We start from the raw sequence: 25990 nt of genomic DNA, 5'->3' as shown, positions 1-25990 counted from the left end.
TATTTGGCGGGGACAGTACTTCTTGAAAACAAATGTCTGTGACAAGAAGCCAAAGCAAAGACAACAAAAAACAAAAAGAACATTCAAATCAAGAGAATAATTCAGACCAAGAAGATATTTTAGACAAGACAATCATGGCATCAGAACAGCAAGAATTATCAGGAATAGATAAATTATTACAAATGATGCAACTCCAGTCACAAAGAATGGAACAGAAAATGGATGAAACACAACAAAAACTGGATGACAATCAAAGAGAAACAAAACAAACAATGGAGAAAAATCAGGAAGAAACATCAAAGAAAATGGATAAAGTGGATCAAAAAATGGAGGAAACACAACGAAAAATGGATGAAACACAACAAAAATTGGATCAAAAAATGGATGAAACAAAAAGAATAATGCAAGAAAATCAGAAGGAAACAAAACAAGCCATAGAAGAGAACAACAAGAAAATGGAGGAACGCATAGAAAAGTATGAAATGAAAATTCAAGATAAAATAAAGGAGTTAACGAATGGCCAGAAAAAGGAACTAGAAAATTTGGAAAATAAGTTGGAAAATGCTATTCAAGTAGACAGAGAAGAAGTGGAAAAAAGAATCACAGAAATAGAAAAACAAGTCACCGAAAACCGGACGCAACAAAATGTCGGAGAAAGAAGAGAAATGGTTATACATAGCACAGATGACGTGAAGATAAGGTTTGGCGGGGATGTAAGAAGATTACACCCAGTGCCGTTCATAAATAGCCTGAAAAAGAAAATACAACACATCGGAAATTTCGAAACAGCAAAAGAAACTATCAGAAACCATCTCAAAAATGAAGCAAGCCTATGGTTCGATTGCAAAGAAGAAGAATTTGACAGTTGGCAACAATTTGAACAAAAATTTTTGAATTATTTCTGGGTAAAAGTCCAACAATTGGAAATTAACAAGGAATTGCAAAATGGGAAATACAATGATAGGATGGGTATATCAGAAAGGACATATGCATTACAAATTTACTATAACGCAAAACATTTACAATATAATTACTCATCGGAACAATTAGTCGAACTGATTGCAAGACATTTCGAAGAAACGCTGGAAGACCATATCACATTGCAAAACTACAAAGACATAGATAGTTTATGCCAATTCCTACAAATAAGAGAATTACGTGTAAGAGAAACAAAATCAAGAAGATCGCGAGAAGATTACAGGCCCCGAGAAACACAGGATTACAGAGATAGAAATCAAAATAGGAGGGACTATACAAGACGAGATTTTAATCCCAGAAGGGAAAACGAAAATAGAGACAACGGAAGAGGAAATTATGAACAAAGAAATAGGCAATGGAATGAGGACAGAAATCGAGAATACCAGAATAGAAACACCACACGCTCAAATCAAGAAAACAGAAATAATGGTAGACAAAATGAACAGGGATATCAAGAAAACCGAAACAGATCCGACAGACCAAGAGAAAATAGAAGAGAAGTAAATAATACCCAGACAGATGGATATGACGGAGAGAGACATTATGACGAAAATATAAACAACGATGAGCAACCGGCGTTTTTTCACGACGGCGCTCACTAAAAACCAAAAATCAAACAGGAATCTTTTGTAACCCCAAGGAGTTTATTAAATTGGCAAGAAACAACGAAAAGAAAAATGGAGTTAATTTAAAATTTGTGGATGGATTTATCAACGAGAAACCAATTAAAATTATGATAGACACTGGATCTGAAATAACATTGGTCAACAGAAAACTAATAGAAGAAGTTAACTTAACAAATTTAATTTACAAAATACCTAGGGTAAATTTAGTGGGCGCAAACAAACGGACATTGGCAACTATAAATGAAGGCATACGAGTAATGGTACGACTGGGTAAGAAGATGTATGCACTACAATGTGTAATAATGCCAAACATGTCACATGACATGATAGTAGGAGTTGACGAATTGGCAGAAAAACATGTAGTGATAGATTTTAAAAATAATACGATGAATCTAACAGAAGAAAAAGAAGAAGAACAGGACAAGGAACAGGAGAAACAAAATACGGACGAATCAGGTAAAGAACAAACAGTGGAAATGAATTTGGCAACGAAGCAAGGACAAAGAAGAAAAGGGAGAAAAAGTCAGAAAAAGACAAAAGAAAATGAAACCTGTGGCTCCTCAAAAGAAGAGTTGAGCTCAGAAGAAGAAAATTTGAGAGTATCAGAAACAAAGGAAACCTGGGATTCCTCAAAAGAAGAGACGAGCTCAGGAGAAGAAGAAATAAAGCAAAAAAATGAAAGCGAAAAAGATATGATCGAAACAGTGGCATTTGAAGAGGAGGCATATGAAAACGAGGATGCAGAATACACGATAAAAGTATGTGAAAAATCTGAGGAAAAAGACAGAAGATTAATATGGGAAAAAGGGAAAGACAACATAATAGCCGACACTCTAACACAGGATGAGGACACTGAAAATAAGGAAACAATTACTCTACAGGTGGGACTAATTAGAGTAATACAAGAAGAAGGGGTATAAGACGTAGATTAAAGTAAGGAAATATACAGGGAGTTGGTTTTGCCTCGAGAAAATTTATTTAAAAATGCAGATAAATTTTATCGAATACAAGGCGGGGATTTGTTATATTTCTATTTGATATAAAAATTAAAATTTGATAATTATAAACAAAATTCACTTTAATATAAAATATTTTTAATTTTCTCAACCTCGGGCATATAAATTTAGAACAATCTGTATACAACAAATTGTTATATTTAATTTTAAGAAGTGATTAGAATAAGCGTACGAAACTCGGAACAATGTGCTTAGATAAACAAAGTGAATGACGCGTACCATTATCGTTCTTCTCGGAAGGTCGATCATTAGCCTATGCTAAATAAAACTCAGTGAAATAGATGATAGTTCATTATCGTTTTTCGCGGAAGGTTTCGATCATTAGCCTATGCTAAATAAGACTCATTTGAAAGAGAGAATAGGTCATTAAAATTTGTAAATAGTTAGAAAGTATTTTAGAATGGGAATTACATATTTTCTTTTGAAATCCATTAAGCATATTTAGAAAGATTAAAAATTGGTTTTGAGGAATATTACGAATGAGAGTTGGTGGTGGAAGATTGATTTGTGAATCTGGAAGGGATATTTAGAAAGTAGGGGAATGGATGAGAAAGTGAGAGCAGAATGTTTTGAGCTGTCGAGAAGTGAAGTCGAGTAGTAGACGGTAGTGTACGGAGAGTGAGAAAGCCGATGTAGTTCCGTGAGTGTGGAGTATCTATCGTGGAACGAGAAGTAGGCCAGGTCGAGAGTAAAAGAACCTCCTTGAGCCAAGAGTGTCCCGGTAGCTGATAGCAGTTTCGAGAAAGGTAGAACACAGCATCACGACAGACGCAGGAACGAGAGCTATACGAGCTAGTTTTTCAAAGGAGAACATTACTGGAAGCCAGGACGAGGTTTGATCGCAGCCAAGGATAGCAGGAAACGGGTCTTGTGTGAGGACATTTTCAGTTCACCAGGAAAAGGTCAGTCTCATTTGTTTGGACATGAATGTATGGGTTTTTCGTATTAAATTCCACATAAAAAATTGAATAACATAATCAATAATATCAGAAAAGCTTCATCAAACTTAAATAGAGTTGTTCCTAATAACTCCTAATAGTTAAATGTTAATAAAAACTTTCAATTGAAAACCAAAAGGAAATAAGATTCCCATTTGTAAATGTTATGTTTAAGAATAATAAGAAATAGCAAATATTAAGCATTGATTGCCTTTTAAATAAAATAAAAAATATTTTGATTATAATTGTAACCCATATGTGTATTTTTTTTACTCTTTTCTTTTCTATCCCGATTAGGAACCATTGAGAAATATTTAGAAGCCACGAAAGTAAGTAATTAATTTATAATTCGCCCTGAGATTGAAAACATATTGATATGTGATCTGGTTAATTAATTAGATTAGTATTAATACATTGATTAAATTAAGTGACATATAAGAATATTATCTCATATCAATAATCAAGATCACATCAGTATGTGTGTGGAAAAGTTAAACCGATCTGAATTTTTTTCTGTGTTTCAAGAGGGGGTGAGGGCCGATTCAGAACCGGTCTAATTTTTGACTTCTGACTACCCGTAAGTTAGCTAGAGGACTAGGTAAATACAAAATAGCATATTTTTTGGGTGTATATATCTTAGGTTCAAGGAAAGACAGGAAAACCGCAAATACACCAAATCAATAGGGTTGAGTTAAGCTTTCAAATGGCGCCTAAGCGATCAAGCTGAGACATACGCAGTGCTCACCAGAGCCAAAAAACTAAAAAATTAAATTTTGAAAATTTTGGTTTTTCGACAATTACTCAAAATTTCAACCTACGAATCTCGCCAATAACTGAGCGTTTGTGGAACGACTCAGGACGCGTGTAACGGTGTATACCTTATATCTGGGAAAATTCGAATTTTTAAGTTATAGGCTTCATAAGTATGATCAAATCTATTTCTTATGGGAAAAATTTTTTGGGTTTTTCAAGCTCAATATACGTTCAGTTATCATACTCGATCTTGGATGTATCAGATACTACTTGTCAATACGTTGTTTCAAATTCATGTTTAGTGATCAACATTAGGTAAGCTGTTCAGAAGTTATAGAGCTCCAAATGTATAATTAGTCCAGGAACTGAAATTTTTCACTTCGCAATTTTTACAGAATGGATCGATTTGCTTAAAAATTTGACAATAAGTAGTGGATAGTCCAAGGATCAAAATCTATATGATGTCGAAAGACGCTTTTACTATGGGGTGGTTGCCACCTCATCTCGAGAGTGGAAATTTTTTTTATATTTTTACCGCAAATGCTGGTAAAAATATTAATTATAAGCAAAAAATGTTCATTATACATTTTTTTAAAAAATTAATAGTTTTCGATTTATTAGTTATCGAAGCTGTTAGTTTTATATCGGAAAGATTACCAGATAACGGCAGTTCTCGCCAGTGGCGCAGAAATACACCCCCCTACACGCGACACTATTATATATACGAAATTTTCAATTTTCTAAATCTGACTGAATTGAAAATTTTGCCAACTCCCATCTTCAAGTTCAGAAAAAGACCCACACATTCATATGTCAACCATCCATTTTGGTCCAAGGGTGTCGATTTTACGGCCTTTCCTATTTAGGGTCTGTTTTTCGTCCTGGTCCCCAAAACTCCCAAAAACTTCGAAAATTTAAGTCCGACTTTTGCGGCTTCTAACAGTACTGATCATTACCTTTCCAACGTATGTCTAATTTTGAACATTACCAGAGAACGGCAGTTCTCGCCAGTGGCGCACACCCACACCACCCTACACGCGACACTATATATACACAAAATTTTCGATTTTCTAAATCTGACTGAATTGAAAATTGGGCCAACTCCCATCTTAAAGTTCAGAAAAGACTCACCCATTTATATGTCAACCATCGATTTTGGTCCAAGGGTGTAGATTTTACGGCCCTTCCTATTTAGGGCCTCTTTTTCGTTCTCGTCACCAAAACTCCCAAAAAGTTTAAAAATTGGTCCAATTTTTGCGGCTTCTAATAGAACTGATCATTACCTTTCCAACGCATGTCTAATTTTGAAAATCGGTTATACCATTCGGTTATATCAAAATTCGGTTATATCGGTTATACCAAAAAAGTTATAGAGCTTAGAAATGTGACTCAATTTTTATTTAAAAAAGGAAAAATATTTGTGGCTATGTATGTATGTGTGTTTGAAAGTTAAACCGATTTGATATTTTTCTCTGTGTTTAAAGAGGGGGTCAGGGCCGATTTAGAATCGGTGTAGTTTGTTACTTTTGACCACCCATAAGCCAGTTATAGGACTTGGTAGGTACAAAACGGCATATTTTTTGGGGGTATATATATTCGGATCACGAAGAGGCAGGAGAACCGCAAATACATCAAATCAATAGTGTTGACTTAAGCTTTCAAATGGTGTCTAAGCCGTCAAGATCAGACATATACACGGCTCAGTATAGCCGAAAAACTGAAAAACTAAACTTTGAAAATTTTGGTTTTTCGACAATTACTCAACATTTCAACGTACGAATTGCACCAATAACTTGCGTTTGTAGAAGGACTCAAGACGAATCTAACGATGTATACCTCATATCCGGGAAAATTCTAATTTTTAGGTTATAGGCTTCATAAATATGATAAAATCTATTTCCTGTGGGAAAAACGGTTTCGAAAGCTCAATAATTCCTGTAATAGCTTCAGTTATCATACTTGACCTTAGATCCATCAGATACTACTGGTTAATACGTTTCAAACTCATGTTTACTGATCAAAATCTGTTAAGCCGTTTAGAAGTTATTAAGATACAAAAGTATAATCCAATTAACGATTATTCCCCAAATGGTTTATGTAGTTGTACTGGTTACGACGCTAAATTTGATCTGGCAACGGGCAATCCGACTTCATTTACCGGCCATCTCAATATATTTTTTTTTCAATCTATTTCGAATAGAAAAAAATCTAGTGTACGTTCGATGGACACTAGATCATTTGGGAGATAATGCAACAAAGGTGACAATTTATAAAGCTTGACGTGTAATAGAGGAACATTGCATTCAACTTCATACATTTAATTTATAAATACCTTTGAAAAACTCCTGATACAAGAATAAAAAACCGCTAAACGCCGTAAAAATGAGTGGCGCATAAAATATTCCAGCTACAAAAGATCTGATATGAATGTTACGTGGCGCGAAAATGGATTTTCATTTGATGCAAAACAAAATTTTAGTTTTATTTTAAAATATTTTTCCATAATATTTGCTAAATTTGAAGTAAACGCGCCACAAAAGAGTTTCAAAATTCAAACTGTATCAAAGTTACTCTTTTGTGGCGCGTTTACTTCAAATTTAGCAAATATTATGGAAAAATATTTTAAAATAAAACTAAAGTTTTGTTTTGCATCAAATGAAAATCCATTTTCGCGCCACGTAACATTCATATCAGATCTTTTATAGCTGGAATATTTTATGCGCCACTCATTTTTACGGCGTTTAGCGGTTTTTTATTCTTGTAATAATTATTAATCTAAAATATGTTGTTGTGATAAGATTAAAAATAATTCAGCGACATTGCTCTTACGCAAATATATCATATACATTGTATATGTTGAATTGCGTACATAATATTATCTAACCATAATAAGTACCTACAATAGAAAGCAGGGAAGTCCAGAGAATAAATAACTTGATAATATCTAAATCCTTAAGGAACTAAGGTAATATTAAAGAAATATATTATTAAGGGCATTTTTATGTATGCACAAATAAAAGAAGATTACGAAAAATTCTAGGTTAGTTCATTTTGTGTACACAATTGTTTTTGGGTTTTTATCAACTGCATTATATTTATTATCGTTATATTGATATTAGCCATTGTTTTTTCTGTCACGTTTTTTACTTTTTATCAAATATTAGTGCGACTGTATACAGCTACTTTTAAGTATTCAATATTATGATGGCTTAGGATGCAGTAGATGATGATGTTGAATTGTTTTACATATCTTAAGGTTGACTTCTATTCGCTCAGTGCATGACCATGGTGGCGATACACAAAACTATGCCAGCGCCCGTAGCGGCGAAACATGATAACTTTGCCGAATAATGATTGAGTAATATTTTTCTAATAGATATTTCGCTTACCTTATTATTGCCGTTAATGATTTTTATTATTTATATTTATATTTTCATAAGTACTGACTTTCTTTCCTTCCCCGATCTGGTGGTATATTCCTATCGTCATCTTTTTCCATTTTGTGTTACGCACACACACCACAAAATTAATAGTTCAATAGGCCCAGCTAATGTTAAAATCTGGCAATAATAATTCACACTACCTAATTTCAGGGCCGCGCCAAGGCTTTCAAGCGCCCCGGGGCAAGTAATTTTAGGCGCCCCTTTCCCCCTTCCTTTTTAAGTAGTTTTTTGTAGCTGAATGGCTCTTTATACGGTATACCTACAAACTATTTGTGATGTGTTAGGAAAGTATTATCATAATCTAACCATTATCGTCCACTGCTGAACATAGGTCTCCTCTAAGTTTCTCCGTGTCTCCCTTTCTTGAGCTACCACCTAACCAGTTCCCGGCAGTTCTCTTTACATCGTCACTCCAGCGCGTTGGTGGTCGATCTCTGCTTAGTTTATCCGATTGTCCGCCCGCGGTCGCTATTCCAATAATCTTCTAGTCTAGCTGTTGTTGAACGTTCTTGTCTGCCACATGACCTGCAGCACATCTCCATTTCTTTTTTGCTACATGTTTTACTACGTCTTTGATTTTTGTTCTTTGCCTGATATTATTTGGTATTCTGTCTCCTTGTGATTCTTAGCATGGCCTTCTGGGTAACCGTTTGTTTCTGCTCTTAGATTTTCAGCAGCAGGAAAGTAATATACTGATAAGTTATTATTAATACTGTAAATATTTACAAAAACAACGATTACATTATCAGAGAACATATAAATATACAGGGTGTTTGGTAAAGAATGGGCCATAGCTTATGGTACCTTAAATTGCTGAGCTTAAAATAGGTCGATTTAAGCTAACTTACCTTAGTACAAAAGTTGATAATAACCGAAATACAGGGTGTCAAAGTTAAACTTTTATTTTATTTATTCTTGAATATTTCCTGAGAGGCATGGAATAACAACACGAAATTTGAAATATTTATTTACTAATAACAAAATTATTTTCTATTACTTCCATTTAGCGCGCCTATGAGTATTATGTCAAAGTATTGATCTTAGATAAAGGCAAATATTGCCACTATTGCCAAAGTTTCGCAGAACTTTCGAAAAAGGGTATGATACTATCTCCCGAAGTTATATTGATGACACGCTACTGTATGCTCTTAAATGAGCGATGAAAGACGTATGTGGCGCCCTCTGGGTAATACATTAGTTTTGGTGGCAAATTTAGATTTCTCATCTCAAAAAACCCCGCTTACCAAATTTCGTGTTATTATCCCGTGCCTGTTAGAAAATATTTAAGATATAAAATAAAAGTTAAACTTTACCGCCCTGTAGTTCAGTTATTATCAACTTTCGTACTAAGGTAAGTTAGCTTCATACATTTTTTAAGCTCAGGAATCTAGGGTTAAGCTATGGCCCATTCTTTACCAAAAACCCTGTATAATTATTATTATAGTCCATTTGCTCACGATTTTTGCTCCATGGATTGAAATCCAAGAACCGCTTGGATTGACATGAAATTTTTCATAAGCATAGCTAATTTATAGGGTGTACAAAATTTTTTTTATTAAATTAATTTAGAAAAAAGAAGAAAACATTTTTGTGCACACCCTGTATAAATAATTATGTTAATGTTTATAATACTGAATAGGGAATTAAATAACTTTTCAAATGAGCTATCACTCAACCCCTACTCTCATTTAAAAAAATCATCGATTACGTCATCACGCCCAGATGGATGACGTCACTAGTATTGTGTATATGCCAAAATGCCCTAATTTAAGAATAAAAATCGACCTGTCTGAGGATTTCTCTTCAAATTTGCCCTTTCTCGAGATAATGAATTTATGCAAACTCAAACGTCCTCACTTATATTACAGTGTCCCGCCCGCTTGATTAGCAATTAAAAAACAAAGGAGTTTTCGATACTATATTGCAAAAAACTCTTCGGGATTTCATCAATCAATTTTTAAAAAATCTCTGCCTACCTTGGCAACATTGAAATTTTTAGTTAAATGTCCGATTTAGGGTTAAAAATGGCCGATTTCGCAATTTTCAAAATTTTTAATCGCTTATATAACAAAAACTATTAACCTAAGAGAAAAATCACTAGAGACCTTTTCTGTTTGGAATGATTCACAAAACCTAAAAAAACTTCGATGTTCGATGCAAAAGAAAATAATTTTAGGAAAAACCGATAATCTTTCCCCTCGCCTGGCAAGGTCTTATGCTCTTCAGAATCGCCTGTCATTGTACACATTTCTTCTAAATGACTTACTCAAACACATACTTAAATTTAAACTTTACAGGAGAAAGTTTATTTTACCCCCTAAATTTGCACTTTTCGATTCACCTGGTAGATACACGTGCACAGCTGATGCCTGCCAGGTCATGGTTTTTAGCCTTGGTGTGCTATGAATTATCACTAGACAAATTTCTAGCCTTACAGGACGACCGTTAGTCGGGGGGTTCACTAGCTCTTAGACTATGAAGTCGGTAGAACTAGTATTTAGAGGAAGAGTTGTAGCTCGAGAAAAGTGGGTTTTTATACGTCCAGTTCCAAATCGAACATTTCAACGTGAAATAACCAAAAAATGAAGCACTTTTTGGGCAAAACTCGTTTTAACTGTTCTAAAGTCTTTAGAAAATGCTTTATTTTTGTTTTTTAAAAAAGTCTCTAGTAGCAAAAGTAAGCCAGTATCTCTAAAAATAAAGTTGGTGCCTTTCTTTGGTAAAAAATATCGTCAAAATCTCCGCTTAATAAGCATCCCAAATGAAATTAATCGTTACAGCTTTACAATAAATTTACTTCACTTATATCATAGATATGATCACTTCACTTCACTATATGATCTGGAAGTTTCACCATTTCAACGTGCTTAATTTTGAAAAAAAAATGGTTTTAAATAAAAAAAATAATAATTTGAAATTTTCAAGGAAAGGCTTTTTTTTTCAAAATTTTTCCTAAGAATATATTTTTGATAAGATACTTTTATAACGTCTAAAAACGTGGTTTAAAACTTAAAAAGTAGATATTGACTTAAGAGATATAAAAACTTTCTAGAACAACTTAACTTTTTATACTAAATTTACAATCAAGCTGCAGTAGAAATAAACAAACCAAGACACGTTAAACGCTACTAGGAGCGCGCCCGAATCCTAATTTACAATGTATTTACATTTTAAATCCCAAATCATGATTTCCAAAGTATATACATTATAAATTATGATTCGGCAGTGCTTTTAGTAGCATTTAACGTGTCTTGGTTTGTTTATTTCTACTGCATCTTGAATGTAAATTTAGTATATGTAGTTACTTAAAATTCGTCAGTTTATCCACTTCCGGACCTATTTTGAACGTATATTTTTTCACCCCCGTGAAGGGGTGGTACTCTCCTATGGCAAAAGCACACGTCGACACATAATATCATTTTCTTCTTTGACTTGTTAGCTATGTGTATGCCAAATGTCATGTTAATCCAAGCTGTTCTTTAAAATTCAGAGGTTTTGCAATATTTTACCGTGCATGAATGGAGTAATAGTTCAATTTAATGCGAGAAGTAACAGTTCGTACACTTAGGGGTTCAAAGTAATAATAACTGCTATTTTTATATCTACCTACGATTGGCAAATTTTCAATTTTACAAGATACTAAAATATTACGAATATTTCTAGTAATTTCGGTATTGTCAGTTTTTTTTTCGGCACCTACCGGCGTCTTTTTGGTTCGGCGCCGGGGGACACCGCCCCTCTCCGCCCTTATGGACGAAGCGGCCTTGCCTAATTGCTTTCGATGTACACTTAATTAATGTTAAAACCAGCAACTAAACTATAACGAAAAAGTGACGAAAATCCCTTAAAATTTATATTTTATTCAGAGAACTTCTAATTATCCGCTTTTTAATTTGACGTTATGTGACAACCGAACTTATTGTTTGTATAATAAATTTTATCAAAAATGGTAAATAAAGATTACCTACATTAACGTCAAATAGTCAAATATGTCTGTCAATATTATGTGTATCTATGGCACGGTTATTAGACTTTATTACGGTTGCCTTGTCCGACGGTGGTGGGGAGACTTATATTTTTGACTTTACGTCACAAGAGTTTACATTTCCATATTTTTAAATGATTTTCGATCATTGAATGTGTTATTGTGTATATATGTGTATTATTTGGGTTATTATAAAATAATAAGACAAATAGTACACATTTTATCTTATACCGGGTGGTGAATCGTAAAAAGGGCCATAGGAAACTCAATGTAAAAGTCTGAATTGTTGAATTCCTGCTTCCCTAATTATTTTACATCAAAAGTCATGAGAGAATACTTAGAGAATTAAAATCTGTATTAAAATCAAAAGTTAAAATTGTTCTACGATTTAAATGCATTCCAAAATTTTGAAAAATATGATACATTTGCCACAATAGGTATGCGTGTTAAAGTTAGGCTACACGTTACTATTTAACTGACAGTGCTCACACCATTGACTGAATAAAAAATCTTTATTATTAATTCGTTCTCCGCAACTGAGGGCATCTTATCGACTGTATTGTTTTTAAACAATAGATGATAAAATAAAAATATTGACAGTTCAAAAATGTGAACATTATTGCATTGTGTGTGGCCTAAGTTTGGGCTGAAAACTAAAATGTATTACATTTTTACAAAATTTTGGAATACTTATGTTTAATTACGTAGACCAATTTTAACAGTTGTTTCCAATACAGATTTCAATCCTCTACAAATAGTTTCTAATGTCTTTTGATGTAAAATAATTAGGGAAGCTGTAATTCAATAGTTTAGAATTTTACATTGAGTTAATGCAAAATTTTGACGCATGTCAAAATTATCAATGTGTTTTAATTGCATTCATTTTTTTCGAATCCTGAGAAAACTAATAAATATTTTTGAAAAATTTAAACTCAGAAAGAAAGACTACATTATTACCGAGGGCCGAAAGTCCCTGAAAACTTCTATAATGTTTATTTTAATAAGTTACAGGGCTGAAAATAAAAGAGAAGTGTGATATTTAATTTCAAATATTTCATTCAATAGAAACTGCTCGTTTATTCTAAGGGGCTTTCCGCCCTCGGTAATAATGTAATCTTTCATCCTGCGTTTAAATTTTTCTAAAATAGTTGGTTTTCTCAGGATTCGGAAAAAAATATATTACGATTCAAATGACAGTACACTCTCGTGACGTAATCGCACCCTTAATGTTCATTGGTTAGTCGATCTAGGCAACCGTAGTAATGTCTAAGAACCGTGTATCTATGGAGACCTACACAGAGGAGAGGAATCGAGATAGGACGACCTTGAAATTTGTGTACACGATTTTGCCTGTTGGCTTGGTTTCTCGCTAGGGCGGCGCTGGCGTAGAGATAGATGCTAGTTTTGCATTGGAGTGAATGGGAAAATTTCGAAAATAATTAATTATTCGTAGTTAATATAAGATTACTGGTTTTGGTGGTTAATATTATTTAAATATGAGTGCCAAGAAAGCTTACACTAAAAGAACTTGCTTCGTACCGGGATTTATATCGAGTTATCGTTCCGATAAAAAATTCAAAAGGGAACTTAACAAAGTTAATATGCAAGACTTTTTAAAGAGATTTGTCTTTATGTTATTTATAACGTTCACAGATTATATTAGCTTGTATGTTATTTACTTCGGTCTAAATAAAATTTGTGTTTTATCTGCTATTGGTTTTTATTTTAACCTGAAAATTATAACGATAATAGTAAGAGGATCTTGAAAGTTTTTCTGTCGAAACAATGCATTTTTTGAGACAAAATATTTCACAAAAATTAACACTAATTTTTTAAAAGTCAGACTGTCGTCTGTAGTTAATTTACATAGATATATAGTTTTATTAACTAAATTTAACATTTGTATATTAGTGTAGGAAACAAAGGTTGAACCTTGCAAAATGGACACAAGTCCGGTTTTATTTTTTTTTGGTATATCAAGGGGTGCTTATTATAAGACTAACTTTTTCTGAAAAAATTTCGCCCCGGAATCCCCCTTTTCACCCCTTTAAAGCATCTGTCTATCATCCATAGTTTAGCGGGGGTGGCGGCCCAAATTTGACAAGTTTTTAAAAAAGGTGTTTTAAAAAAAATATATTTTTCCCTAACTGTAAAGGAAATTAAGAAGAAATCCTGCTGGAATTATTCACAAATAATTGGTTGATTTTTTGGTATAGGTTTCAATTAAGGGTAATTGCCTTTTTTTTTAATTACAGGGTGTTACATTTTAAAAAACCCCTTTTTATACCATCTGAACCGTTTATGCTAGAGCTAGAGTAAAAAGACTTTCAGCGATTACCCATGTACTGGTGCTTTTTACAAATATGTATAATGCACCCCCATTTTTTCACCTGAACCACCCAAAAAAAAAGAACTAATAAATAAAGTGATCTTCTTGGAATCTTTCACACACAATGCGCTTTATTAATATGATTCATATATCATTTTGTGCACGCTATTATTACCCATGCATGGACACCAAAATAGATTTCCTAGTGCAACCCCTGTAGCCAAAACAAAATAAATAAAATGAGGGGTTGAAATTTTTTTTTTGTTTTTTGCTTTTTGGTCCATATGGGCATATGCTTCATCAATAGTGCTTTTCAAAAATATATATGGTTATTGCATTGTCCCTGCGGAAACCATCCCTATCCTTGAAAATATACTGCAGAAACTACCCCTATCCCTTGGCGAGGATGTTTTTACGATTTTCTCATTACCTATGCATTATTTTTAAACAAAACTGATACAAGGTTAAAGACCACTATTTACTCTAAAAATTAGGTCCTATTCATTTTTTTTCGTATAAGCAACCGTTACGGCACAGTGGCGCCGTAAACCTCATATATGCTTTGGCGGGCTCCAGTTTTTGTTTTTTTTTTCGTCATCTGTTCGTTTTATTGATATAGTACTTATGTAAAATAAAACAACACAGTGTAACCTACAAATTATGACTTATGCACATTTTACAATCTTTGCGCCCCAAAGCCACAGTGGTGGCCCAAAATCAATTTTTGCATATTTTCGCCACCTACACGCATTTTGTTGGATTAATGCTACCTTAATAGCACAATATTTACCCTTAGGTGGTCGCTAAGCAGTGGCGGACCAGGGAGGGGTAATGGGGGTGATCACCTCCCCCCCTCTCAAACCAAGTGATATTATATTCAAAGATTATAAAAATATTCTTTTATTTTTATAGAAATTTAGCCAATTGGCACCCCCCTCTTAACGATGCTGGATCCTCCACTGTCGCTAAAGCATAAAAAGTACGCCATTCTTATAAAAATAATAATATAAGTATTTCTATAAAAATAAAAGAATATTTTTATAATCTTTGAATATAATATCACTTTGTTTGAGAGGGGGGGAGGTGATCACCCCCATCACCCCTCCCTGGATCCGCCACTGCTTAGCGACCACTTAAGAGTAAATATTGTGCTATTAAGGTAGCAATAATGCAATAAAATGCGTGTATATGCCCAAAAATTGATTTTGGGCCACCACTGTGGCTTTGGGGCGCAAAGATTGTAAAATGTGCATAGGTCATAATTTGTAGGTTACACTGTGTTGTTTTATTTTACATAAGTACTTTATCAATAAAACAAACATATTACGAAAAAAAAAAAAACAAAAACTGGAGCCCGCCAAAGCATATATGAGGTTTACGGCGCCACTGTGCCGTAACGGTTGCTTATACGAAAAAAAAAAATGAATAGGACCTAATTTTTAGAGTAAATAGTGGTCTTTAACCTTGTATAAGTTTTGTTTAAAAATAATGCATAGGTAATGAGAAAATCGTAAAAACATCCTCGCCAAAGGATAGGGGTAGTTTCTGCAGTATATTTTCAAGGATAGGGGTGGTTTCCGAAGGGATGTTGCAATAACCATATATATTTTTGAAAAGCACTATTGATTAAGCATATGTCCATATGGATCAAAAAGCAAAAAACAAAAAAAATTTCAACCCCCCATTTTATTTTTTTTTGGCTGCAGGGGTTGCACTAGGAAATCGCTTTTAGTGTCCATGCATAATAACGTGCACAAAATGATATATGAAGCATATTAATAAAGAGCATTGTGTGTGAAGGATTCCAAGAAAATCACTTTATTTATTAATTCTTCTTTTTTTGGGGTGGTCCCGGGGAAAAATGGGGGTGCATTATACAAATTTGTAAATAGAACCAGTACATGGGTAATCGCTGAAAGTATTTTTACTCTAGCATAAGCGGTTCAGATGGTATAAAAAGGGGTTTTTTAAAATGTAACACCCTGTAATTAAAAATAGGGCAATTACCCTTAAGTGAAACCTATACCAAAAAATCAGTCACTTATTTGTGAATAATTGCCGCAGGATTTCTTCTTAATTTCCGTTACAGTTAGGGAAAAATATATTTTTTTAAAACATCTTTTTTAAAAACTTGTCAACTTTGGGGCGCCACCCCCGCTAAACGGTGGATGATAGACATATGCTGTCGGGAAATAAATCGTAGATAATATAGTCCTCTTCATATTTCTATAAAAAAAATTTTTTGTAAAAGGTACAGGAAGGGCTACGTTCCGCAAAAACCACAAATTACCCCCTTTAAAGGGGTGAAAAGGGGGATTCCGGGGCGAAATTTTTTCAGAAAAAGTTAGTCTTATAATAAGCACCCCTTAATATAACGAAAAAAAAAATAAAACCGGACTTGTGTCCATTTTGCAAGGTTCAACCTCTGTTTCCTACACTATATAAGCTTTCAGAATATAAATGAAATGTATAAAAGAAGAAGCATTTTAAATTTTTATAAAAGGAATATGTAATTCAAAAAAATTTTCATCAATAAACTTAATGAACTACAGTAACAAGTTCAATTTTTTCAACTAACAAACTTTTTGATATCAATTAATTTGCAGTTTAAATACCATTGGTATATAAATGTTACAGTTATAGTTCTTAGGCCCCCATATAAAATTATTATTTATGACCACACCGTTGAAACTTTTTGTGCTTGGTATTTGGGTGGAGTCGGACAAATTTGGAGCTTAGCACAACATGGCAGTGGGGCGTTTGTCTGTCAAGCGGTCACGAAGTTGTCAATTTTATGCAAGAAAAAAATTTATAACCACATTGGTCATTTTAGTTTAATCAATGGTTTTTATCATATAAACAGCGAAAACAATTTTGTCGGACAAAAATATTGGGGCATATGACGCGTCGGACACGCTAAATATGTCAAATTTATGAAAATAATAAATTTATTACCACATGGATAATTTTAACGGTATCTATCATAAAACCTTTTTACAATCATGTAGTCACCTTGTCGGACAATTTTCACGGGGCATATGCGCAGTCGGATGCGCCGAAGATGTCAATTTCCTGGAATTTTTTTATTTATTACCACAGATGTCATTTTTATTTTGTAATGTTCTTTTACATGTGTAATGCATATTGGATCACTTGTCGGACAAAAATAATGGGGCGTTTACCGAGATACAGGGTGTCAAAGTTAAACTTTTTTTTTATTTATTATTGAATATTTCCTGACTGGTATGAGATATCAACATGAAATTTTGTATGTGGGGGTTTTTTGGGTCGAGAAAACTAAATTCCCTACCATAAATTATGCATTGCCCAGAGGGCGCCACATACGCCTTTCAGCACTTATTTATTACGTTGAATTTTTTTTATTCCTCACTCTGTATAATTTTGACATTAAAATTTCTATTCTCCTATTAGTTTTACTTAAAAAAGGTATACTTCTTTCATCTCCCTAAACTCAACCGTTTTCGAGATAAACGCATTTTAAATCTGCGATACACCATCATTTTTAGCATAATATCATTGTAGTTACACCCGAAAAATAACTTAAAACCATAAAATTACCCAAAAATGTATCGCAAATTTCTTCAAATGGAATTTGCGATGCAATGACATAAATTTGAGAACTGGCAAAATTATTATGGTATTAAGTTATTTTTCGGGTGTAACTACAACGATATTATGCTAAAAATGATGGTGTATCGCAGATTTAAATTGCGTTTATCTCGAAAACGGTTGAGTTTGGGGAGATGAAAAAGTATACCTTTTTTAAGTAAAACTAATAGGAGAATAAAAATTTTAATGTCAAAATTATACAGAGTGAGGGATAAAAAAAATGGAACGTAATAAATGGGTGCTGAAAGGCGTATGTGGCGCCCTCTGAACAATACATAATTTTTGGTAGGGAATTTAGTTTTCTCAACCCAAAAAACCCCCACCTACCAAATTTGATGTTGTTATCCCATACCTGTCAGGAAATATTCAATAATAAATAAAAAAAAAGTTTAATTTGACATCCTGTATCTCGGTTATTATAAACTTTGTACCAAGGTAAGTTAGCTTAAATCGGTCTATTTTAACCTCAGGAACCTGAGGTTAAGCTATGACCCATTCTTTACCAAACACCCTGTATATAAATTAAATGTATGAAGTTGAATATATTGTTTCTCGATTCCACGTTTGGTTGCCTTTCTATGATTATCTCTCAAATGATCTAGTGTCCATTGAATGTACACTAGAGTTTTTTTTCTATTCGAAATAGAATAAAAAATTATTTTTCCGCAAATCGCCAGGAAATTTTGACATTCCTGTCAAAATTTCTTGAAGAAAAAGTCAGGACTTCCTTACTGTAAGGAAATGTCATTTCCTTACTGTAAGGAAATGATATTTCCGTACAGTTGTTAGTGTTCTACATAAATGATAGAAAATTATTAATAATCCATAAAACGTCTGTATGCATTTTCGTACTTTTCTCTTGATTTCTTTGGCAATAATTCTAATGAAGCAGTATTCACTGCCTCAACCAGCTCTGGAGGAGTCCCAGGAATGGAAATTTCATCATCACTTATCATTTTACTTTCGAGAACACCAGCAATTAAATTTATAAGCGTCAAGTTTGACAATTCAACCTCAATACGTTTCCATAGTAACCCAAGTAATTTTATTAGGAATTTCAAAGCACCATTTATTTGGGAATAAAATTATCGCGTTTTTTTTTTTAAATCAATCAATATCTGTCGAATTTTAAACGATTTGCGGAAAAATAGTATGTTTACCTCGTAGGAAAAGCCACATTCCTGGACTCTGTGTTGCTAAGTCTCGGCTTGCGCCTCGACTTAGCAATCTTCACAGTCGTCCAGGAATGTTAAGCTTTTCCTACCCGGTAAACAATGTACTATTAATGGCCGGTAAATGAACTCGGATTGCTCTATTAAATTTAGCGTCTCACGCACTACAACTACATAAACCATTTCGGCGATAATGGTCAAATGGATTATACTTTTGGAACTAGATACCTTCTAATCGGTATAACAGATTTTGATCACTAAATGTGAGAAGTAGTGTCGGATGCATCCAAGGTCAAGTATGATAACTGAAGTTATTATCGGAACTATTGAGCTTGAAAAACCGTTTTTCCCATAGGAAATAGATTTGATCACATTTATGAAGGTTATAACTTAAAAATTCGAATTTTTCCTGATATGAGGTATACACCGTTAGACGCGTCTAGAGTCCTCCTCAGTTATTGGCGCAATTCGTAGGTTGAAATTTTGAGTAATTGTCCAAAAACCAAAATTTTCAAAGTTTAGTTTTTCAGTTTTTCAGCTGTACTGAGCAATGTCTATCTCTGATCCTATCCACTTAGGCCCTATTTGAAAGCTTAACTCAATGCTATTAATTTGGTGTATTTGCGGTTTTCCTGTCTCTCCTTGAACCTAAGATATGTATGTACCCCCAAAAAATATGCCGTTTTGTACCTACCAAGTCCTATAGCTGGCTTAAGGGTGGTCGAAAGTCACAAGCTACACCGGTTCTGAATCAGCCCTGACCCCCTCTTAAAACATAGAAAAAAAAATCAGATCGGTGTAACTTTTCCACAAACATACACACATAAAAAAACATTTTTCCCTTTTTAAATAGAAATTAAATAAAATTTCTGAGATCGGTAACTTTTGAATGGTATAACCAATTTTCAAAATTAAACATGCGTTGGAAAGGTAATGATCAGTACTATAAGAAGCTGAAAAGGTCGGACTTAAATTTTTGAAATTTATGGGAGTCTTGGGGACGAGAACGAAAAACAGACCCTAAATGGGAAGGGCCGTAAAATCCACACCCTTGGACCAAAATGGATGGTTGACATTTGGATGGGCGAGTCTTTCCCTATACTTTAAGATTGGATTTGTCCCAATTTTTTTAATTCAGTCACATTTAGAAAATAGAAAATTTCTTGTACATATATATAGTGTCACAAGTACGAGAAGAGCCGTTCTCTGGGATATAAAAAAATAATAAGCATCAAGGAGGCCAAAGCGAACTATAAACAATATTCCTCGGTTAGCTCTACATAGATCAAACTGAAAATTTGTAGAAATACTCCTTATAATATAAGGGCGTAACGTAGAGAATTTCCCAAATTTTCGAAAAATTTTTCGAAATTTTCCCTTTTGTCGGATTTTTTTAACTTCGAAAAAAAAACTACAGAACGATGTTTGTCATTGTTCGAAGAGTATGTGCACAAATTATCAGATAACAATTTTTCCTAAATTTTCCCTATTGTCGGAAATTTTTTTTGGAAAATTTTGGGCACAAATCTACGTCATGCCCTTTTAAGTGTTGTACTTAGTGTGTGTACCAATTTTCAGCTAAATCGATTTAAAAGTAACCGAGAAAATTGTTTTAAAATATTATTTCACAACACCTCCTCGTCGATAGCCTAAAATAAGTTTTCTTTCGTTTGCCCTAACATTTTTGTCAGACCATTACATTTTTTGTTTAAGACTATAATTACTTATAACCTACTACTTTTGTCGGAAAAATGGTTGTGAAGATAAGGGATGCAGGAACTCAGCATAGCTTAAAACTATAGTTTGCTATTAAAAATTTAATTTTTTGCCCGACCATCGATTTGCCCCAATATTTTTGTAGGACACTTAAGATTTTTTGATTTAGAATATAACTACTTATAACCTCCTACTTTTGTTGGAATTTTTTTTAATTCGAGAAAAAAATTTACAGAACGATGTTTGTCATTTTTCAAGAAGTATGTACACAAATTTTCAGATCATAATTTTTCCAAAATTTTCCCCCTTGTCGAAAATTTTGTTGGAAAATTTTGGATACAGCTCAACGTCATGTCCTTTTAAATGTTGTACTTAGAGTGTGTACAAATTTTCAGCTTAATCGATTCTAAAATAACCGAGAAAAACTGTTTTAAAATTTTTTTTTGACAATACCTCTTCGTCGATAACCTAAAAAAATTAAGTTTTCTGTTCGTTTGCCCCAACATTTTTGTCAGACAATTACATATTCTGTTTAAGAATATCATTACTTGTAACTTACTACCTTTGTCGGAAAAATGGTTGTAAAGGTAAGGGATGCACAAACCCAGCATTGTTTCAAAGTATAGTATATTAATAAAAACTAAATTTTTTGTCCGAATTTGGATTTGCCCCAATATTTTTGTCGGCCACTTAGATTTTTTGATTTAGAATATAACTACATATTTATAAAATGATACTTGTGTCAGAAATTTTTTTTAAATTCGAGAAAAAAAAATATAGAACGACGTTTGTCGTTTGTTCAAGGAGTATGTACACAAATTATCAGATCACGATTTTTCTCAAATTTTCCCTCTTGTCGGAAAATTTTTTGGTAAAATTTTGGGTACAGCTCCACATCATACCCTTTTAAATGTTTTACTTAGTGTGTGTACCAATTTTCAGTTAGATCGATTCAAAATTAACCGAGAAAAACTGTTTTAAAAACTGTATGACAATACCTCCTCGTCGATAGCATAAAAGAAATAATTCTGTTCGTCTGCCCCAACATTTTTGTCAGACAATTACATTTTTTGTTTAAGAATATAATTACTTGTAACTTACAACTTTTGTCGGAATAATGGTTGTAAAGATAAGGGGTGCACGAACCCAGCATACTTTAAAAGTATAGTTTATTAATAAAAATTAAATTTTTTGTCCGACTTTGGATTTGCCCCAATATTTTTGTCGGACACTTAGATTTTTTGATTTAGAATATAACTACTTATAACCTGATACGTGTGTCGGAAAAGTTTTTTTTTAATTCGAGAAAAAAACTATGAATGACGATTGTTGTTTGTTCAAGGAGTATGTACACAAATTATCAGATCACAATTTTTCTAAAATTTTCCCTATTGTCGGAAAATTTTTTGGGACAATTTTGGGTACAGCTCTACGTCATACACTTTTAAATGTTTTACTTAGTGTGTGTACCAATTTTCAGCTAAATCAATTTAAAAATAACCGAGAAAAATTGTTTTAAATTTTTTTTGATAATACCTCCTCGTCAAAAGCCTAAAAGAATTAAGTTTTCTGTTCGTTTGCCACAACATTTTTGTCAGACAATTACATATTCTGTTTAAGAATATCATTACTTGTAACTTACTACCTTTGTCGGAAAAATGGTTGTAAAGGTAAGGGATGCACGATCCCAGCATAATGTCAAAGTATAGTATATTAATAAAAACTAAATTTTTTGTCCGAATTTGGATTTGCCCCAATATTTTTGTCGGCCACTTAGATTTTTTTATTTAGAATATAACTATTTATAAAATGATACTTGTGTCAGAATTTTTTTTTAAATTAGAGAAAAAAAAATATAGAACGACGTTTGTCGTTTGTTCAAGGAGTATGTACACAAATTATCAGATCACGATTTTTCTCAAATTTTCCCTCTTGTCGGAAAATTTTTTGGTAAAATTTTGGGTACAGCTCCACGTCATACCCTTTTAAATGTTTTACTTAGTGTGTGTACCAATTTTCAGTTAGATCGATTCAAAATTAACCGAGAAAAACTGTTTTAAAAACTGTATGACAATACCTCCTCGTCGATAGCACAAAAGAAATAAGTTTTCTGTTCGTCTGCCCCAACATTTTTGTCAGACAATTACATTTTTTGTTTAAGAATATCATTACTTATAACTTACTACCTTTGTCGGAAAAATGGTTGTAAAGGTAACGGATGCACAAACCCAGCATAGTTTCAAATTATAGTATATTAATAAAAATTAAATTTTTTTTCCGACTTTGGATTTGCTCCAATATTTTTGTCGGACACTTAGATTTTTTGATTTAGAATACAATTACTTATAACCTGATACTTGTGTCGGAAATGTTTTTTTTAATTCGAGAAAAAACTATAGAACGACGTTTGTCGTTTGTTCAAGGAGTATGTACACAAATTATCAGATCACAATTTTTCTAAAATTTTCGCGATTGTCGGAAAATTTTTTAAGAAAATTTTGAGTACTGCCCTTCGTCATACCTTTTTAAATGTTTCACTTAGCGTGTGTACCTAGTTTCAGCTAAATGGATTCAAAAATAACCGAGAAAAACTGTTTTAAAATTTTTTTTGATAATACCTCCTCGTCGATAGCCTAAATGAATTAAGTTTTCTGTTCGTTTGTCCCAACGTTTTTGTCAGACAATTACATTTTTTGTTTAAGAATATACTTACTTGTAACCTACTACCTTTGTCGGAAAAATGGTTGTAAAGATAAGGGATTAACGAGTCCAGCATAATTTCAAAGTATAGTTTATTAATAAAAATTAAATTTTTTGTCCGACTTTTAATTTGCCCCAATATTTTTGTCGGACAATTAGATTTTTTGATTTAGAGTATAACTACTTATAACGTGATACTTGTGTCGGAAATGTTTTTTTTTAAATTCGAGAAAAAAAAACTATAGAACGCCCTTTGTCGTTTGTATAAGGAGTATGTACAGAAATTATTAGATAACGATTTTCCTCAAAATTTCCCTCGTGTGGGAAAATTTTTTGCGAAAATTTTGGAAACAGATCTACGTCATACCCTATTAAATGTTTTATTTAGTGTGTGTACCAATTTTCAGCTAGATCGATTCAAAAATAACCGAAAAAAACTGTTTCAATTTTTTTTTTGATAACACCTCCTCGTCGATAGCCTAAAAGAATTAAGTTTTCTGTTCGTTTGCCGCAACATTTTTGTCAGACAATTACATTTTTTGTTTAAGAATATAATTGTTTGTAACTTATTATTTTGTCGGAAAAATTGTTGTAAAGTTAAGGGATGCACGATCCCAGCATAGTGTCAAAGTATAGTTTATTAATAAAAATTAAATTTTTTGTCCGCCTTTGGATTTGCCCAATATTTTTGTCGGACACTTAGATTTTTTGAGTTAGAACATAACTGCTTATAACCTGATACTTTTTTCGCAAATGTTTTTTTTTTAATTCGGGAAAAAACTATAGAACGACGTTTGCCGTTGTTCAAGGAGTATGTACACAAATTATCAGATCACAATTTTTCTAAAATTTTCCCTATTGTCGGAAAATTTTTTAAGAAAATTTTGAGTACTGCCCTTCGTCATACCTTTTTAAATGTTTTACTTAGCGTGTGTACCTATTTTCAGATAAATGAATTCAAAAATAACCGAGAAAAACTGTTTTAAAATTGTTTTTGATAATACCTCCTCGTTGATAGCCTAAATGAATTAAGTTTTCTGTTCGTTTGCCCCAACGTTTTTGTCAGACAATTACATTTTTTGTTTAAGAATATAATTACTTGTAACTTACTACGTTTGTCGGAAAAATGGTTGTAAAAATAAGGGATTAACTAGTCCAGCATAGTTTCAAAGTATAGTTTATTAATAAAAATTAAATTTTTTGTCCGACTTTTAATTTGCCCCAATATTTCTGTCGGACAATTAGATTTTATGATTTAGAATATAACTACTTATAACCTGATACTTGTGTCGGAAATGTTTTTTTTTAAATTCGAGAAAAAAAACTATAGAACGACCTTTGTCGTTTGTATAAGGAGTATGTACAGAAATTATCAGATCACGATTTTTCTCAAAATTTCCCTCTTGTGGGAAAATTTTTTGCGAAAATTTTGGAAACAGATCTACGTCATACCCTACTAAATGTTTTACTTATTGTGTGTACCAATTTTCAGCTAGATCGATTCAAAAATAACCGAGAAAAACTGTTTCAATTTTTTTTTTGATAACACCTCCTCGCCGATAGCCTAAAAGAATTAAGTTTTCTGTTCGTTTGCCCCAACATTTTTGTCAGGCAATTACATTTTTTGTTTAAGAATATAATTGCTTGTAACTTACTACCTTTGTCGGAAAAATGGTTGTAAAGGTAAGGGATGCACGAACCCAGCATCGTTTCAAAGTATAGTTTATTCATAAAAATTAAATTTTTTGTCCGACTTTGGATTTGCCCCAATATTTTTGTCGGACACTTAGATTTTTTGATTCAGAATATAACTACTTATAACCTGATACTTTTGTCGGAAATGTTTTTTTAAATTCGAGAAAAAACTATAGAACGACGTTTGTCGTTCTTCAAGGGGTATATACACAAATTATCAGATCACAATTTTTCTAAAATTTTCCCTATTGTCGGAAAATTTTTAAGAAAATTTTGGGAACAGCTCTTCGTCATACCTTTTTAAATGTTTTACTTAGCGTGTGTACCTAGTTTCAGCTAAATGGATTCAAAAATAACCGAGAAAACCGTTTTAAAATTTTTTTTGATAATACCTCCTCGTCGATAGCCTAAAAGAATTAAGTTTTCTGTTCGTTTGCCGCAACATTTTTGTCAGAGAATTACATTTTTTATTTAAGAATATAATTGTTTGTAACTTACTATTTTGTCGGAAAAATTGTTGTAAAGATAAGGGATGCACGAACGCATTACGTGTGTCGGAAATGTTTTTTTTTAATTCGAGGAAAAAACCTATAGAATGACGATTGTTGTTTGTTCAAGGAGTATGTACACAAATTATCAGATCTCGATTTTTCTCAAAGTTTCCCTCTTGTCGGAAAATTTTTTGGGACAATTTTTGGTACAGCTCTACGTTATGCCATTTGAAATGTTTTACTTAGTGTGTGTACCAATTTTCAGCTAAATCAATTTAAAAACAACCGAGAAAAACTGTTTTAAATTTTTTTTTGATAATACTTCCTCGTCGATAGCCTAAAAGAATTAAGTTTTCTGTTCATTTGCCGCAACATTTTTGTCAGACAATTACATTTTTTGTTTAAGAATATAATTTGCTTTTGTCGGAAAAATGGTTGTAAACATAAGGGATGGACGAACCCAGCATAGTGTCAAAGAATATTTTATTAATAAAAATTAAATTTTTTGTCCGACTTTG

At 32.7% G+C, this 25990-nt stretch overlaps 1 protein-coding gene across 3 annotated transcripts in view; it reads left to right on the top strand.

Annotated features, from left to right (window-relative positions):
* Window positions 1-25990, top strand: part of LOC126890758 (uncharacterized) — a 132188-nt gene that overhangs the window by 49357 nt on the left and 56841 nt on the right. The window contains exon 1 of one of the 3 annotated variants that reach the window (XM_050659928.1): window positions 7152-7276. The exons of 1 other annotated variant lie outside the window; for it this stretch is intronic. The gene's annotated coding sequence lies outside the window, so the exon portion shown is untranslated. Of the gene's footprint in view, window positions 1-7151; window positions 7352-25990 lie in introns of those variants that run through there. One more of the 3 variants, XM_050659927.1, reaches the window with a different exon arrangement.

The sequence above is a fragment of the Diabrotica virgifera genome, chromosome 8 (assembly GCF_917563875.1).
Source record: "Diabrotica virgifera virgifera chromosome 8, PGI_DIABVI_V3a".
Taxonomy (NCBI): Eukaryota; Metazoa; Arthropoda; class Insecta; order Coleoptera; family Chrysomelidae; genus Diabrotica; species Diabrotica virgifera.
Note: the sequence above shows the minus strand (reverse complement) of the source record. Positions and strands in the feature narration are given on the sequence as shown.